The sequence below is a fragment of the Arvicola amphibius genome, chromosome X (assembly GCF_903992535.2).
Source record: "Arvicola amphibius chromosome X, mArvAmp1.2, whole genome shotgun sequence".
NCBI lineage: Eukaryota > Metazoa > Chordata > Mammalia > Rodentia > Cricetidae > Arvicola > Arvicola amphibius.
Window position 1 is genome coordinate 22,459,646 of NC_052065.1, and position 11,486 is coordinate 22,471,131.

The 11,486-nt window shown below is 41.0% G+C and overlaps 1 long non-coding RNA gene across 1 annotated transcript in view; it reads right to left on the minus strand.

Annotated features, from left to right (window-relative positions):
• Positions 1–10,253, minus strand: part of LOC119804706 — a 32,261-nt gene extending 22,008 nt beyond the window's left edge. Inside the window, exon 1 of the long non-coding RNA XR_005283835.1 lies at positions 10,121–10,253. This is a non-coding gene — a long non-coding RNA (uncharacterized LOC119804706). The remainder of the gene's footprint in view (positions 1–10,120) is intronic.
• Positions 10,254–11,486: the final 1,233 nt, after the last annotated feature.

Genomic DNA, 11,486 nt, shown 5'->3' on the forward strand with positions numbered 1-11,486 from the left:
AGTCTGGATGAAGTGATTTTTTTTTTTAATGAAATAAAAATGAAAATGACTTAAGACTAACAATTGCCTCTCTTCAGAAACCATGAGGCTAGAAGATGGTATTCTGACAACTTCAAAATAGTAAAAGAAAAATATCATCAACTTAAAATTCTATATCCAGCATTGGTGTCCTATGAAGATGAAAAAAGTTTAAGATAAACAAAACATAAAACTTGTTGCTATCAGATTTACAAGAAACACTAATTCATGTTGAAATTAAAGAATTTAAGTATTAACCTGAAGATAAGTACACAGATTATACGAAGCAAAGTATTTTTGTTTATGATTTTTATTCTGTTTAAAAAAACTGCATAAAGGAAATACTATTAAAACTATTGACAGTTCCTTTTTTACTTTTATTTTATGTACATTGGTGTTTTGCAATGGGTGTCAAATCCTCTGGAACTTGAGTTCCAGACAGTTGTGAGCTGCCATGGTGGGTACTGGGAACTGAACCCAGGTCCTCTGGAAAAGCAGTCAGTGCCCTTAACCACTGAGCCACGTCTCCAGCCCCCTATTGACAGTTCTTATGACAATACTATGATAGACATGGGAGGAATCAGACTTACATGGTAGAAAACCCCTCTTTCCCTCCCATCCAAAGTAGGCTGGTTCAAGTTGCAATTAAAAAAAAGCATAGTTACAAAGGAATTAAAAGGTTATAGTAGACAGAATACATTTAACACAAAAAAGAAATTGAAGAACGGAAGAACCAAAAGAAACGTACAAAACAAACAGCAGTCTGTACTAGTTACCGCCCTCCTTGCTACAACAAAATGCCTGACCAAAGGAACTTAGAGAAGGAAATGTCTATTTTGGCTTAGAGGTCAAGGCTACAGTTCATCAGGATGGGGAAAGGTGTGGCATTGACAGAAGCTTGAGGCAGCTCTTTAGATTAGAGCCACAAGTAGGAAGTAGAGAGTAGTGACTGCTTGTGTTAAGTTCACGTTCTCTTTTTCATTCAGTCCTAGATCCCAGAGCATGGGGTGGTACTGCCCATATTCAGGGTGGGTCCTCCCACCGCACTTAACCCAATCTAGATAATCCCTCACAGGCATGCGCAATCATGTCTCCTAGGGGACTCTAGATCCTGTCGAGTTGGCAATTGATATTAACCAGCACACAATTTTTCACAAATCTTTTGCAAAACTAAGGGAAGAGGAAATAGTTGTCAAGTCATTCTAAAGGGAAAAAAAATGCCTCCAAAGCTAAAACCAGATAAAGCCATTATGAGAAAATGGTACATATATCCTGTAAACAAACATAAAAAATACAAGCCAAATCCAGTGGCATATTAAAAAATCTTAAAGTTTGATCTAATATGACTAAGCCCTTTTTGAAGAAAATTAGAGGTGAATGTTGCTGCTCACTTCTGTAATCCCAATAATTGGGAAGTTGATACAGTAGGTTCAGGAGTTCACGGACATCCTTGGCTACATAGTCAGTTCAAGGATGGCCTGGGTTACATGAGAAATTGTTCTCAAAAAATATTTTCAAAACTACAAAACAAAGAAGCTATAAGAGAAAACTCAAACTCAACTCACCCACAAATGGAAATACATTAGAATAACATCAAACCACTTATCAATACAAGATAGTGTATGTATTTCAGTCTGTGAAAGTAAGCAACTACCAGTCTATCAAAGTCATCTTTTAAAACTGAAATAGAAAGGAGGTTATTTCCATACAAACACGAAAGAAAGCGATTCATAACCACCATGCCAGAACTTGAAGATGTTAAAAAAAAATCTTAAACACAGAGGAGGAAGAAATACAACCAATGATGAAAGCATAGCAGAGAATTCCATGAGGATGAAGAACTAGGAAAGAATCCTATATCCAATACAGCAACCAGAAAGTCCCCAACAATAACTAGGGAAATAGAAAAGAGCACTTGATGATTTCAGTGGCCAGAAGAAAAAAATACAACAAAATGATAAGAATTAGAAAATAACCTTTAGTAGAAATTATCTTAGTTTTCCAGTTGAAAGTAGGAAATTAGCTGACTGAATAAAAATAAAAACAAAAACCAAACCAAACCAAACCAAACCCACCCCACCATCCCAAGATCTGGTGTCGCTGGCAGACTCTCACAGACTGAAATCCAAAGCAAGAAAGTCAATTGTTCAAGCAAATGGAAGCTGAAAAAAGCTGCCATAATTATTCTAACTTGGATAAAGTGGATTTCAAATCAAAATTAGAAAAATACTAATCCTTCCCAAACTCTCCCACTAACTTGGGACCAAGCATTTAAAATATGAGCCTATGGGGGCCATTCTCATTTAAACCACCACAAAGATATAACAATGGTAAATACATGAACATATAATGGGGTTCTTTCTCAATTCCATCACACAAACACTAATGGGCATAAAGGTCAGAGAGGTCCTGATGCAATAATAGTGGGTGGTTGACATAATTACTCACTTTCATCTTTAGCTAAGTCATCCAAACTAAAATCAACCAACAAGCCAGGTGGTCATGGCGCATGCCTTTAACCCCAGCACTCAGGAGGCAGAGGCAGGCAGATCTCTGCGAGTTAGAGGCCAGCCTGGTCTACAGAGTGAGTTCCATTCTAGAGCTACAAAAGAAACCCTGTCTCGAAAAAACAACAACAACAAAAAATCAACCAAGAAACTTCAGAACTAAATTAACCATAGATCAAATGGAGCTAACAAGCAAATGGTCTATTCAATAGATGCAGAACATGTGTTTTTCTTAGGAACCTTCTCTACACTAGAACACCGTTTAGGATACAAAGCAAGGTTTAACAAATACAAAAAAAAATCACAATAACTTCTTTTAAAAACCTTCCTAAGGAGGGCATCTTAGAGATGCCCCACTTAAGAACATTTGCTGCTCCTGCAGACGATCTGGGTTTAGTTTCCAGCACCTACAAAGTGGCTCATGACCACTATAAACTCCAGTTCCAGGGAATCCAAGGCCCTTTTCTGTCCTGCTTGGTATGTACACACACACACACACACACACACACACACACACACACACACACACACAGAGAGAGAGAGAGACAGAGAGAGAGACAGAGAGAGACAGAGACAGAGAGACAGAGAGAGAGAGAGAGAGAGACAGAGAGACAGACAGATTAGGGCAGAAATGAATGACACTAAAGAACAATACAAAGAATCAGTGAAACAGAGTTTTCTTTGAAAAAAAAACAAGACCAACAAACCTTTGGCCAAACTAAAGACAAGAAATATGAAAATTAATAAAATCAAAGGTGGAAAGGGGGATATTATAACTAATTCCAATAAAATCCAGAGGATTATTAGGGCATACCTTTTTTTTTGAGATAGGGCCTCATCATGTACCCCTGGCTGGCCTGGAACTCACTATGTAGACCAGGCTGGTCTAAAACTCACAGAGATCCGCTTGCCTCTTATTAGGGAATATTTTGCAATTCTACTCGAATCAGGCATAGTGGCACAATCACAGCGCTTCGCAGACAGCAGCAGAAGGACCTGGAAAGAACATGCTGATCTATATAGCAAGTTCTAGTTCAGTGAGGGCTACACAGAGGGACCCTGTCTCAAAAACAAACAAAGAGATTAAATACTCTGAAACCACAATTATGTTCCCAAGCCCCTGGAAACTCTAGAGCAAACTCTAAAGATACATGTGATGTACGAAAATGAAATCCAAGTTATACAAGCAACTTAAACAGATCCATTAAGAACTTACAAAATGAAAGCAGTAACAAGAGTCTCCCAGCAAAGAAAACTCCAAACTGAATGTTTTCACTGGTGAATTCTACCCAGCTTTTAGAGAAAAGTAACACTAATGCTCCCAAACTGTTTTCATAAACTATACAGGGAATGGACACTATTAAACTCATTTTATGATGCCAATATTACTCTGATACCCAAACTGGATAAGGACACAATAAAAAAACTGAAGATCAATATCCATGATGAACACAGACACAAAAATTCTCAAAAACCAAAAAGCCCCTAAACAAACAACCCCACCAAACCAGCAACAACTCCTACATCTAAGGTTCAGGGACCATTCTGGAAGAGGGGGCAGAAAAAGTAAAAACCAGAGGATCAGGAAGTCTGCTCTGAGATTGTATCATATATGTGTGCATATGTGTGACTATATCAGGTGTGTGTGTGTATGAGAGAGGGAGGGAGGGAGGGAGGGAGGAAGAGAGAGAGAGAGAGAGAGAGAGAGAGAGAGAGAGAGAGAGAGAGAGAGAGAGAGAGAGAAAGAGAGAGAGAGGAGCTGCACCCATGAAATGTCAACAGTATGGTTGCCTGAAAAAGACCCAGATAATGACAATACCAGTTGATGTGCCAATGTGAATGGGGAACCTCACAACACCCCCTCCTACAATCAGGCAATTACTGACTGCTGAGAGAAGGAATCAGTCTTCTCCAGAGATAAAAGCCCCTGATTGGTTATCTAATACCTTTTGGTATTTTTAAAAATTTTTTAAAAGATTTTATTTTACAGGTTGGAGAGATAGCTTAGCAGTAGGGTAAATTTCATGGTCTGTAAAATAGATCTCAATGAAGTTGTAACAAAAAAAAGATGTAAGTAGGTGGTGGTGTAGCTTAGTGGTAAAGTGTGTGCTTAGCATGTGAGATGGTTCAATTCCCAGCACCAGAAACATGAGACAGAAAAAATGGGAAGCAGTAATAGAATATTTGGGTGCTTCTGACAAGTGATTTCACAGAAAAGAGAGAACGGTGAAGCGATGTCTTCAAGAGCATGAGGGGCTTTTGTCGGGCGTAGTGGCACGCATCTTTAATCCCAGAACCTGGAAGGCACAGAGGGATCCCTGTGAGTTCTAGGACAGCCAGAGCTGTACAGTGAGACCCTGTCTTGGGGGAAAAAAACACAAAGTGAATATGGGGCTTTTTTTTAAAAAAAATCAAAGTGGAAAGATTAGATTTTAATCACAGCAAAAAATAACCAATCTATAATAATAGAGAAAGCATGTTATGTGGAGGATGGTGGGAATCTATGGACCTCCTTTCTCCTTTATGAGCCAGGACCTTGCCTGGAACTGATGGTTCTCGTGCTTCAGCCTCACGAGTGATGGACATTTTATTCTGATAGCTTTAAAAGCAGAAAGCTTCTGATGAAGATCAGAGCATGGAGATTTCAGAAGAGAGAAGATACAAAACTGTCATTCTGGGTGCTAGGAGAGTGGGTCACAGAGCTGCTAGATGAGATATGACAAAGGCCATCTCTGGGTCTATTAAGATCAGCTACAGTGAGGCTAGAAGGATATTTTTCAAAAGTGGATGGCAGGGGCTGGAGAGATGGCTCAGTGGTTAAGAGCATTGCCTGCTCTTCCAAAGGTCCTGAGTTCAATTCCCAGCAACCACATGGTGGCTCACAACCATCTGTAATGAGGCCTGCAGGAAGAATACTGTATACATAATAAACCAATAAATAAATATTTTTTAAAAAAGTGGATGGCAGTGACTAGCGCTGTAGAAAGACCTCTGAGCAGCATGTGCGAGGCCCTGGATTAGATGCCCAGCACCAGGCAGACAGGGAGGGAAGTGAGAGCTCACGTGGTCAGACTCTTCTAGGAGAAGAGTGGCAGGGGCAGCTGCATGTTATGTATATTTACAACTAACACAGAGGGGGCAGTGGATGCTTTAAGATTTGAAAGAGTATCTTAATATAAATCACTTATTAGTTATACAGAAGAAAAACGACGGCTTTGGGGGCATTGCTCAGCATTCCTGGAGTCTGTCCTTAGCAGCAAACACACAGACAGGCATACACATGCATGTATGTGTGCAGAGTTTGGGGCCGGTAAGAGGGCTCAGCAGGTAAATGTGCTTGTGGCCAAGCCTGATAATCCGAGTTTGATCCCCAGGGCACACATGAGGTAAGGAGAGAAAGACATATTCCTACAAGTTGACTTTTGACCTCGACACATGTGCTGTGGCATGTGTGTACCCATACACACAATTAATAAAAGGAGAGAGAAATAAATGCAATATAAGTACAGTTATGAGTTGCTTAACAACAGAGACATGTTCTAAGGAACTCGTTATTTTTATCAGAATGTACTTACTTATACAGATCAATGTCTACGGTGTCACTAGATAATTAATCTTATAAAACCAGTGTCATATTTTTCTCATTGATCGGAACATTGTGATGCAGTGTATGAATGTAATTATAGTAAAGAAACCTGGCAGGCATCACACTGAACAAGCAGTCAAAGCAAAACAATGAATACCGAGGCAAAATGTTATCAAGTCCCCCCTGATGAAACATAATGAACACATCACATCTCTTCTGATATTCATGTGCAAAATGCAGAACTTAAAACTAAGATAACCACAACGACACATAAACAAACCGGAATTCTATTAAACAACTCCCCAGGATACTTCAAATATATCAAAGTCAGCAGAGTATAGTGGCACACCCCTTTAATCCCAGCACTCAGGAGGCAGAGGCAGGCAAATCTCTGTGAGTTCAAGGGCAGCCTGGTCTACAGAATGAGTTCCAGGACAGCCAGGGCTATGTACGGAGAACCTGTCTTAAAAAATAAAAAAAAATTAAAAAGCTGAAGTAATGAAAGACAAGAAAAAATAAAGAACTGTTCCAGCTAAGGAAGCACAACTAAATGACAATGCCCTCTATTCACTCTGACAGGTACACTCTAGTTACATAGCTCCTCAACATTTAGGTAATTTCACTAAAGAGATATTTGAACTCTTCCAAAAATGTTTAATAATTTGAAAGTTTAAAAATTCTGAAAACACAGACTAGAGAAATGGCTCAGTGGCTAAGAGCACTTGTTACTCTTGCAACCCACCCTGTAACTCCTGTTCCAGAGGATACTACGCCCTCTTCTGGTCTCTGTGGGCATTGCATGCACATGCTGGCCAAACACATAGAAATAAATAAATCTTTTTTAAAAAATATGAGAACACAGGGCTGGAGAGGCGGCTTAGAAGTTGAGAGCACTTGTTGCTCTTTCAAAGGACCTAGGTTCAGTTCCCAAAATCTAATTGGTGACTTACAATCATCCCTAACTTAGATCTGGGGACGTGATGCTCCCTTCTGACCTCTTTCGACGCCAGGAACGTGCACGGTCCATGTACATACATAGAGGTAAAACACTCATACACATAAAAAGGAATAATTCTAAAAAATGCTAAACTATTGTGAAAACAGAGCTTGAAAATTGCTTAGTGGTGGAGTGTTTGTCCAGCTTGTGAGAGACCATGGGTTCACTCCCCAGCACTGAAAATAACTAGAAAACAAAATTCAAGGGTTGACCAGGAAAGAAAGTGCACAAGACAGCCCCACATAACAAAGAATTGTACCAGGTCCCATGCAACGTTAGACTGCCCTACCAAACCCTTATTTAGGTTTTAAAAACAATCTGCTTATTCATTTAAAATTTATCCATTTGACCAACATTTATTTAAGAAAGCCTATTATGCCCCAAGTAGTGTTTCAGGTAATACAGATCTTCCAGGAGGGGGAAAAAAGACAACATCCTTTCCCTTTTCTAGAGCTTAAAATTGAGTGACGAGTTAAGAGAATAAATTACGAACACAACAGAAGTCAATACCATACAGTCGCACACTGTATAATGATGTTTTAGTCAACAACCTACTTAATTGATGGTTATCCCATAAAATCGTATTGTTTGGTGATGCCACAAAGGTCTCAATTTGAGTAAGCACTCTATATTTTGCACAATGACAAAGCTACCTAACGATACTTTTCTCGGAATATATTTTCACTGTTAAGCCACACCGAACTGTACTACGGAAGAAGGTGCGATGCGAGGGGCTAAAGCTGGGCTAGTGTAGGGGCCAGGAGGAATTTTTAAGCAGGATGGCCATGGAGACTGCAACAAGAAAATAGCAATTCAAGGGGCTGGAGAGATGGCTCAGAGGTTAAGAGCACTGCCTGCTCTTCCAAAGGTTCTGAGTTCAATTCCCAGCAACCACAACCATCTGTAATGGGGTCTGGTGCCCTCTTCTGGCCTGAAGGCATACACACAGACAGAATATAGTATACATAATAAATAAATCAATCAATAATATAAAATAATAGCAATTCAATAGAAACCTGAAGAAAGTGAGGGCGTGAGACCTGTGGATATTTGGGGAGAGTACTCTGAAGAAAGGGAAACCCTAGCACAAAACCACCTAGGCATAAGTGTGCCTAATACATTCAAGTGCCACTAAGGAGACAGTTGTAGGTGCAACGGAGTAAGAAGGCAGAGATCTAGGAGGTAACGCTAGAGGCCTTTGTTCCTAGAAACCTGACAACCAAAAACTATGAGACGTTTACACATTCTTTTGTTTAGAACTTTATGAAGAAATACTCATCACTTATGAAAATGGAACTGTATCATTGTTACCACTCAATACACATGTAGTTGTCACATGCATGTACTAATGTGTAAGATTATTTCATTATTTCTTCTAGTGAAGCCATATCCAAGTATTTATGTACTGAAGTGCATACTGTTTTATTATAATTTTTTCTTCAGCCTGGTATAGTGGTGCACACCTTTGATCCCAGCACTCAAGAGGCAGAGGCAGGCAGATTTCTGTAGTTTGAGGCCAGCCTGATCTACAAAGTGAGTTTTAGGACAGCCAGGGGTACACAGAGAAACCCTGTCTCAGAAAAACAAACAAACAAACAAACAAGCAAACAAACAAACATAAAATTTTCTCTTTTATATTACAAGTGAAGTGTTAGATTCACTTTGGAGGGATTGTCCATGTAGATTTTACTTTCTATGCTCTTCATTTTAAAATAGTGAAGGAGGTATTTCAAACTATACATTATCGAGATAGGATATTGATCAATAGGTGTCAGAATGACAAAGGTATGGCAAGAATATTCAAAAGTTAGGATGGGAATGGGGATGGAATTTGATGGTACTTGGCAGTGGTTTCCAAAGGTCTGATCTCGAAGAGCTCCTGGATGAGGACAGAAAAGATGTTCAGCGTTAGGTGAAGACATAATTAGAAGATCCTTGGACTCATAAGGGCTATTAAGTGTTTTGTGTGGTGGGGGGGATAGAGGAGGGTTGAGACAGTATTTTACACAGATTTATTTTGAATTCACTATGTTAGCCAAGGCTGGCCTCGAACTTGTGGCAATCCTCCTGCATGCTGTGAATACAGGCATGTACCTCCACCAGAGCTGATTAAAAAGTGGTTTGTAATCTTATTTTCTTTCCGTCCTTGGTGTCTCTCTACCTGTTTAATAGAGAAGACTGAGGGACAAAGAAGGCTCTTTCCCCAATGAGACTTAGAAGCAGCCCAAGGCCAGGCTCCATTTTGTGCCCTATCCTTGGGCCAGTCTCATTGTTATAGTGTACCTCTAACCACATTAGGGATAGGAAAGACATAGGTTCACTGTGGAAAGGTAAGAGAGAGGACAGAACATTCAAAAAGATTCCCTGGGGGAAGAGGACCAGAGACAGGCAAGGGTGGAAAAAAAAAGTCAGACTAAGAGAATTAATATTCTTTTCAATCATGATCATCATTATTTATTAAAAATTTTTCTAGGGACTAAGCATGTGCACTGGCTCAGGCAGAGACAGACCCCATTTGATGGATGATGAAACTGAGGCCCAGATGAGGAAAGTGGATAGTTCAAAGTTTCATAGCTGGTTTTAACTGGTCTGATCAGGATTAGGCCTCCTGAGTCTAGTATATCTTAGTACGTCTCAGAGAAAGAGAGAGAGACAGAAAAATGTTGGGGGGAGGCAAATATGGAGTCAAGACTGGAACACAGACAATCACGTGAGCAGCAGACCTGCACGGAATCTTTTCCCCAGAGGCTGGGATGGGAGGTTCAGAGAGGGGGTGGGCATGGGTGGTGGGTTCAAGGGTACTCACCGGGTGCTGTCCGGAGGGGACACAGGAGCATTCGCGCATTCGCTTTTTTTTTTTTTCTTGCTACGCAAAAGATCCTCCACCACCCACGCACCTCGAGTTGAAAGGCCGCCCAGGTAAAAGCGCGCGCCAGGTCCCTCCCCACAGGCGTTTAGGATCGTTCTCTCCCGCCGCCCTCTCACCCACCACCCCATCTTTCAGCGGGATACCTCTAGTCTCCGTAGGTTCTACAGCTGCCGCAGGAGAATGGCTACCTGGCCCACAGCAAGATCTCGCAGATCACCGATGCTTCACGCGACGCTCAGCGGAGCGATGGCAGGGTAACGGGGCTCCACCGCGAGCTCCTCAACTCCCATTGGAGGAGTGCGCTTCTGCCTTCCCTCAGATTGGTTGGAGATGGAAGCACTAATGAAAACTCCACCCTTTCGAGGGTGTGATTGGCTCATGAGCCAAGCCCTTCCGTTAACAACACTGGTCAGGAAAGGATCACTCCTCATTCTGGGTCCATCCATTCGACTGGCTTTCTGGGGGTCGCTTGTGAGCACGCAGGAAAACCGAAACTGGGCTAAATACAAACCACCGAATAGAATTCCTACTTTCCTGACGTCTTCTTTCTTTCTGTAGGCACTTTGCCCTTACACCGCTTTGCTAAGAGACACTACGACTCTGTTCCCATTTTCCTATAGCTCCACACCCACTTGTAGGAGTTGCTGAGCCCAGATATTTCTCTTTCCAGGTAAACACTGTTCCTAATTCCATCCATGGAGGAAAAAAATATGTGACCCTACTTTGTAGCCCTGGCTGACCTAGAACTCGCCATTTAAATCAAGCCTGCCTCTGCCTCCCGAGTACTGGGATTAAAGGTGTGAACCAATATACGCGGCAGACTTTATTGGCTTTTTAATTAGGTGTATAAGCAGTCAGTCAGTATTCAAGTAAAATAAGCTATGGCCTAAAGAGGCAAACTTGGTGGGGCGTTGGTGGTATAGTGGTGAGCATAGCTGCCTTCCAAAAGAGGCAAACTTACTGGGCTGAAATTGAGCAGCAATTACCCAGAATAAAACCCAGCCCTCTGTCTTCTAAAGGAAAGCTGTTCAAGAAGAAAAGGAGACTAGAAAGTCTCCTTCTATGAGCAAGGTTTTTAATTTGGGTAGCACAGATCTTCCAGGAGAGTCTGGGGATAAGGCTTGGGGGCGGGGAGGAATGACTTGGATGGGAACAAATTTACATCTTTGTTTTCCCTCTCTGTTTAGCAACATTTAGCATGTTTTCAACAAAGAATGTAACTCACATACGAGGGAGGCAGAGGCAGGTGGATTTCTGAGTTCAAGGCCAGCCTGGTCTATTGACTGAGGTCCAGGACAGCCAAGGCTACACAGAGAAATACTGTTTTCAAAAACCAAAAAAATAACTCACCTTGACAGTACTAGTAATATTGGTGATTGTCATCAGTAGTAATCAGAGATTTGTCCATCATATAAAATTGCAGATATCTCAAATATGTAATCTCTGAAATTTATAGTTCATGTTTGAAAAGCATGATGATTGGGAGCCAGAGGACTGAGTCATTGGTTA